General features: G+C 55.0%; 1 protein-coding gene across 1 annotated transcript in view; it reads right to left on the bottom strand.

Moving 5' to 3' along the window:
- Positions 1-6,606, bottom strand: part of SRRM3 (serine/arginine repetitive matrix 3) — an 85,390-nt gene extending 78,784 nt beyond the window's left edge. The window contains exon 1 of the mRNA XM_055392825.2: positions 6,407-6,606. The gene's annotated coding sequence lies outside the window, so the exon portion shown is untranslated. The remainder of the gene's footprint in view (positions 1-6,406) is intronic.
- Between the last annotated feature and the right edge of the window lie 470 nt (positions 6,607-7,076).

Genomic DNA, 7,076 nt, shown 5'->3' on the forward strand with positions numbered 1-7,076 from the left:
CTGGGATTATAGGCATGAGCCACCATACCTGGCTCCGGGGTGCTTTCAAACTCAGGACCTGAGTCACTTCTAGTATCATCTGGAGGCAAGTATCATTATATCCATTTTACAGAAGAGAAAAAGGGTTGGAGGTTGGAGGCCAGCTGAAATCAGGGCTCAAGAGATTGGGAACCACCTGATTCCAGTTCTGGGTGCTTTCTTCTGGGGTCTTGTTGGATCCAAGCCCTCACCGCCCCCTAAGCCCACCCCGCCAGGGATATATGATGCTCTCATGTCCTCCTTCCCTAGCAGTTCTGGCAAATCCTTACCTTGATCCCTGGCAGAGGGGCTTGCCTTACTTTCTGTCTGACCTATCCCAGGCCATAAAGTTATTTTCACCGGGGGAAATCCACACACGCAGACCCCAAAGCTGTGCCACCCAAGAGGGGCAGGGCAGGGGCAGGGGAGAGACTCTCTCTGCTGCTCTCAGCTCCACCCATGCCCAGCCTTTATAAGGCCATTAAAAATATGCTTTTGGAAGAATATTTATTTATTTCTTTATTGAGACAGAGTCCCCCGCTCTGTTGCTCAGGCTGGAGTGCAGTGGTGCGATCTCAGCTCACTGCAGCCTTGAACTCCTGAGCTCAAGCGATCCTCCCACCTCAGCCTCCTGAGTAGCTGGGGCTACATGCATGCACCACCAAGTCTGGATAATTTTTATTTATTTATTTATTTATTTATTTATTTATTTATTTATTTATTGGTAGAGATGGGGTTTCACTGTTTCCCAGGCTGGTCTCAAACTGCTGGGCTCAAGCGATCCTCCTGCCTTGGCTTCCCAAAGTGCTGGGATTACAGGGTGAGCCACCAAACCTGGCCCTAAAGAGTCCTTAAAGACATCAGAGAATGCTCATGATAGAGTAAAAACAGCAACAGACCTCCTCCAGCAGCATGTTCCTGGTTATTTAACTCTATGTACCTACGGACACATGGAAAAAAGCCTGCAAGGAAATACCATACCGTGTTCAAAGTGGTTGTCTTTGGGTGGTGGAACTACTGATAGTTTCTATTTTCTCCTTGGTTTCTGTATTTCCCAAGACTTGTACAATGAAAATATGCCATTCTCTCTCTCTCTCTCTTTCTCTGTGTTTTCTTCTTTTGAGATGGAGTCCCACTCTGTCGCCCAGGCTGGAGTGTAGTTGTGCAATTATAGTTCACTAGATCCTTGAACTCCTAGACTCAAGCAGTCCTCCCACCTCAGCCTCCCGAGTAGCTGGGACTACAGGCACGTGCCACCACACATGGCTAATTTTTTATTTTTATTTTTTTTAGTGAGCCGAGGTCTTGCTATGCTGCCTAGGCTGAAGATACGCCATTCTTACAATCAGAACGATTCAGTACAACTTGCTTTTACCTGTCTCTGTCCTGGGAAGTCCTGGGAAATGGTGGTGGGGAGGGAGTGCTGGACTAGGAGGGGGCTCAGCTGAGGAAGTCACCTGGACCCTGGGGTCTGAGTAACTGGGTTAGGCCTCCTCACAGCCCTCAGAGGCCCTGGCAGGATGCTAAGGGAGCCGTGGCACCGTCCGTCAGCTTCCGCCGGCACAGCAGCCTCTGCAGTGGGCAGGAGGCCAGGGCGGGGGCGGCAGGAGGCTGAGGCCAGGCTGGCTGCCGAGGAAGCAGCGCTGCAGAAGGACAGGCCAGAGGCTTTAGGCTCTGAAGGAGTCCTTGGGGGGCGAGGACTGCTCTGGAGCCAATGTGCACATGGCCCCAGGGGCCTGTCTTCTAGGCTAACAGTCAGTGAGGCAGCCTGAACCCGACTCACCCACCCAGGCCCTCTGAGAGCCCTATTCTAGATGACATGGGGCCAACAGGGCTGAGCCTCCGGGATGGAGATGTCGCCCTCCTGCGCTCATGACCCAGAAGAGGGCAGAGGGACAGCACCCCAGAGGTATCAGCAGGTGCTAAGCCACAGTGAAGGCCCAGGCTGGGCCAGGCTGGGTTTGTAATTGTTGGTAACAAGCGCTTCCCTGTCATAATCCCCTCTGTTCTCCTGGGCATCCCACTCCTCCTGCTCTGTCTCTCTCTGTCTCTCTCTCTCTCTCTCTCTCTCTCCAATCCCTTTCTCCTCTCTGAACCCACTCTCCCTCATTCTGCCCCCCAAACACCTTCCCTTCCCTTCCCCTCATCCGACTCTTCTCCATTCATCAAAAGCTGTTCTTGCATGGATGTGGTGGCTCACGCCACATTCTAGCACTTTTGGAAGCTAAAGCAACATAGTGAGACCCCATCTCTAAAAGAAATAATAATAATCGCTTGGTGTGGTGGTACATGCCTGCAGTCCTAGCTATTCGGGAGGCTGAGGCGGGAGGATCACTAGAGTCCAGGAGGTCGAGGCTGCAGTGAGCTGTGATTGTGCCACTGCACTCCAGCCTGAGCAACAGATTGAGCCTCTCTCTCAAAAAAATTTAAAAAATGGGTTTTGACCAGATGACCCCCCACCCACGAAGGCCCTGTCAGTCCCAAGATTTAAACATCTCTCTGTCCTATAAATCTGTATGTCAGGAAGCCTGCAGTTCCATCATTAGAGGTTGAAGTCACCTCCAGTGTTTCAAGCTTTGATTTATTGGAGCTGAGATTTCAAATTCACCTGTCCCAAGTCACTTACAGACTTGGGTCTTAATTAAAGGGGGAAAATAGGGCTTAGACAGGCCCAGTGGCCCACCTACAGATCCCAGGACTCTTTGGCTGAACCAAGGTTAGAGTCCTTTCTGGCCCAGAATTTGAGGTGAGCTGCAGGGACACTGAAGATGCCTTCCACACCCTCTCAGGGTTGTTCACCAGAGCCCAGGAGGCCCCCAAGGACCACAGGCATGGGACTAGGGAAGCAACAGAGGTGAGGTGATTGAGGCTTATTCATGGAATTTTGGGGAAAATAGGAGAGTTTGCAGCTGGTGTTGTAAAGAGAGGAGGCATGGCTGGGCGTGGTGGCTCACGCCTGTAATCCTAACACTTGGGGAGGCCGAGGCAGGAGGATCACCTGAGGTCAGGAGTTTGAGAGCAGCTTGGCCAACATCACAAAACCCCATCTCTACTAAAAATATAAAAATTAGCCAGGCGTGGTGGCACACGCCTGTAGTCCCAGCTACTTGGGAGGCTGAGGCAGGAGAATCATTTGAACCGAGGAGGCAGAGGTTGCAGTGAGCTGAGATTGCACCAATGCACTCCAGCCTGGGCGACAGAGAGAGACTCTGTCTCAAAAGAAAACAAAACAAAAAAGAGAGAGAGAGAGAGAGAGAGAGAGAGAGAGAGAGAGGAGGCAAGCCCCGCAGAGGCACTGGGTCAGTGTGGAAATGAGTCTAGGCTGAATGGGAGGGACTGCAAGAAATGGAGGTGAATTTCCTTCTCAGTTCCAACAGCTTGGCTCAGTGAAGGAGTTGCAGGGGGGAGCGGATCAGAGCTGGGGGAGGGTTCAATGAGGAGAGAGGGGATCAGGAGGGGGAACTCACTGAGGGGCAGGAGGCTGAGTGAGGAGAAAGGAGCTGGGAGAAGCGGTGTTCAGAGGAGAATAGCTTTCTTTTTATAATTTTTTGTAGAGATGGGGTCTCACTATGTTGCCCAGGCTGGTCTTGAACTCCTGGCCTCAAGGGAGCCTCCTGCCTTGGCCTCCCAAAGTGTTAGGATTACAGGTGTGAGCCACTGCACCTGGCATTAAACCCCATCATTTTAGGGTTGGGGACACTGAGGCCAAGAGGTGGGAAGGGACCCGTTCAAGGTCATACAGGGAGCCAGGATCAGAGATAGGGCCAGAAAGAAGGTCCTTGGACTCATGTTCAAGAGTCCTTCAGTTGCCTTCACCACATGCCACCCACCTCTCCAACGCTCACTGGCCTACAGTGCCTGGGTTGATTCTCGCCCTGGGGAGCCTGGAGAATCGGGGGCAGAGTGGTGTTGTGGAAGTCACCCTGGGGTCCTGAGGCAATGGGGTTGGGTTGCACCAAGACCTTGCTCTGTGACTTTGGGAAAGTCCCATCACACCTTCAGGCCTTGTTTTTCTCCTATGTGAAAGGGAGACAGCAGCACCTTTGGGTCCAGGTTATGTGAGGATGAGATGAGATCATGTATACGAAGTTACAGGACCATGGGCAGAGGCTCAGTGTATGTGTAGGAGTGAAGAAAGAGGGGCTGGGCTTCTCTAACCTCCCTATCGGTGCCCCTGGCAGGCTTCTGAGACAGGAAGAGCTATGATTTTGTCCCTGGGGGACAATAAAATATGGGCAGGGGAGGGAGAAAAGTCAGGAAGGGAGGCTGACCCCAGCAGCGCTAGTAGCTGCTCCTGGCCATGGACCATCTCAGGAGGTGAGGGTGAACCACTAAGAAAGGAAGGAGCAGTCACTGGCTGGCAGAGGTCAGCAAGAGGTTGGGAGGCAGAGGAGGTGCAGAACGGGTGCAGCAGTGAGCAGATGGGACTGTCAGACCCAGACCCCCCCTTTGGCAGGTGTGACGGGGTAGAGGCACCCCGCTGGCAGGTTCAAGGCACATTCTACCTCTAAGTATCCCAGTGACCTTGTGGGAGTCACCTCCTTACTGCACTGTATGCCCTCACCCACCTGCCTCAGGCTCCCCACCTGTAAAGCCGGCATCATAAATCACTGGCATTGAACTGGGCCTTGATAATCAGAGGATGGGACAGGTCATCAGTAACTCTCCTGCCTCCAGGAGGATAGCACGAGTGGCTTCATGACCTTGGGAAAGTCACTCAAGCTTCATTTCTCAGCTATGAAATAGGGACAATGATGCCTTCCTCATGAAGCTTCCGTGAGGATTAGCTGAGTCAACCGTTGCATTGTGCCCAGCATGGAGCTGGGCATGAGGCTCTCAACCACTGTTCATCTCCTCTAGGAACAGAAAAATGTGCTTCAAATATCACTGAACACTATTCCACATTTATCCAGCTCTTCTTTAAGAAATTCTTACTTGTCTCCTATTTACTAACACTCACCCAGCATTTTATACCGTAAAAGTAGTCTCCCATCTCCTTATCCAGATTATTTCTTTCAACAGCAAAGTAGACATTGCTAACACTACACCTGTTTTACAGATTGAAAACAGACTCAGAAAGGTCAATGGCTTACCTGAGGTCACATAACCTAGATTTGATCCCATGTCTTTCTGACATCAGAGTCCGTGACTCCCAACCCACATACCCCTACCTCTTAAAACCCAGTTGACTCTTTAGTCAGTCTTCAAGAATACCTCCTCCACCCCACAGAAGAGTGGGATGGGGCATAAAGTTAAGGAACCAGAAAGCTAGTGCTGTGTGGGAACAATTTCCTAGCCAGCTGGGTCCTATTTTTGGCTGAGGAAGAAGCTGGCACAAACTGGGGCCATGACCTTAAGATGCCCCCTGGACAGAGGAACTTGTGCACGTCTCTCCATCAGAGCCCAGCACCCGCCGTTTCTCTTGCCATGGGACAAAAGACCAGCCCAAGCCCCCGATGCTAGGGTGAGTGAGGTCTTAGGACAGCGAGAAGTTATGGCTGGGATAGGGCACAGGCATTGAAGTACCACGTCAGACCTTGGTACAACCTTCCCTTCCTCCCCCTAAATCTCTCCCCACAATGGATCTGCTGTCAGGAGTAGGAACTGCAGGAGGCTTCAACACTGTCCAGGCAGGAGCCCTGGGAGGGAGGGGGAGGCGGAGGCAAGGCAGAGGCTGCGTCTTTTCTCAGCTCTCTTCTTTACCAGGAATTCACTCTGGCGCAGGGCTAACTCTGGGCTAGAAACTCTCTCTGGGCGTCCGTGGTTGGGGTGGGGGGTGTGCACAGAGAACCCCCTCCCAAATTCCTAGTAGCTATTTTCTCTTCTGTGTCCTCCATCCTCTTCCCAGTGCAAGAGTAAATGCCATCCTGTGAGACCCAGTTCTCCTTGCCAGCTCCTGCCTCCCTAGGGGCATTTGGGCAGCCGGGAAAGGGGCCAGGCTGTCCCCTGGGCCGGCACCTCCTGCTGGACAGAGGCCCAGCATCCAGGTGGGGGCCTGCTCCCTTCACCAGGGCCAGTGACCAGCATCTCCACAGGGTTACTGCATTGGTCCTCCCTTCCCTGGGGAGCAGGTCCTTCTCCTCAGTGGGACTGCGGTTGGGGGGCCTCCCTGGCACCCTCATGGACCAGGCCATGGTCATTTATGCCCAGGGGAGTCCTGCCCATGACCCCAAAGGGTCTCCACTGTCTCCATCCCTCTCAGTGAAATGAATGTTCCTCATCTCTGCTCCCCGGGCGCCTGGCACCCCCGGACAGACGCCCTCGCCGACCCCCCACACTGCCCCTCTGCTCGGGGGAGCCTGCAGACCACGGGGGTGCCGGGGAGGCCCGAGCTTCCACCCAGCCCCAGCCCCTCGGGGAGATGCCCCCGCCCCACAGGCGCTCTCACCTCACCGCTGATCGCCGCGATCTACCGGGCGCTGGGGCCAGGCCCTCGGGTCCCGCCGGTCCGGGCTGCCGCCTAGTCTGGGCTGAGTTGGGCAGGGCAGCTCCGCGGCCCCCACGGCCCCGCACCCTCCGCCTCCCCGCGGGTGCTGCCGCCGCTTGCTGAAATGCTGGACAGCGCACCGCCACCGAGGCGCCTCTCTGCTCGCCCGCCAGCCAGAGCGGCCCAGCCCCGCGCCCGCAGCGCCCTCCGCAGGCCTGGAGGAACGCCCGCAGCGGAGGCAACAGCCCCGGCGGCTGGGCCGGGCCGTCTCCCGGCCGGCTCCCCCTCCTCCCCGCCCCCTTCGCCCCCCTCCCTCCCTTCGCCCCCCTCCCCCCCTTCCCCTCGCCCCTCACCTCCCCACACCCCCGCCACTATCCCCAGCCCCCGGGGACATCTGTTTCCCCCACTTGCGAGAGGAGGCATGTCAGTCCTGGAAGGCGCCTGGGGCAAGGGAGGTTATTAGTTTGGGTCTGGGAAATGCAGTCGGTGTGCAGAGGCCTCGCCAGGACACTCTCTTCCCACCCAGTGTTAAAGAAGGCACCAGGGGCTGGGCGCGGTGGCTCACGCCTATAATCCCAGCACTTTGGGAGACTGAGGCGGGAGGATCACTTGAGGCCAGGAATTCGAGACC

This window comes from Gorilla gorilla, chromosome 6, assembly GCF_029281585.2.
Source record: "Gorilla gorilla gorilla isolate KB3781 chromosome 6, NHGRI_mGorGor1-v2.1_pri, whole genome shotgun sequence".
Classification (NCBI taxonomy): Eukaryota; Metazoa; Chordata; class Mammalia; order Primates; family Hominidae; genus Gorilla; species Gorilla gorilla.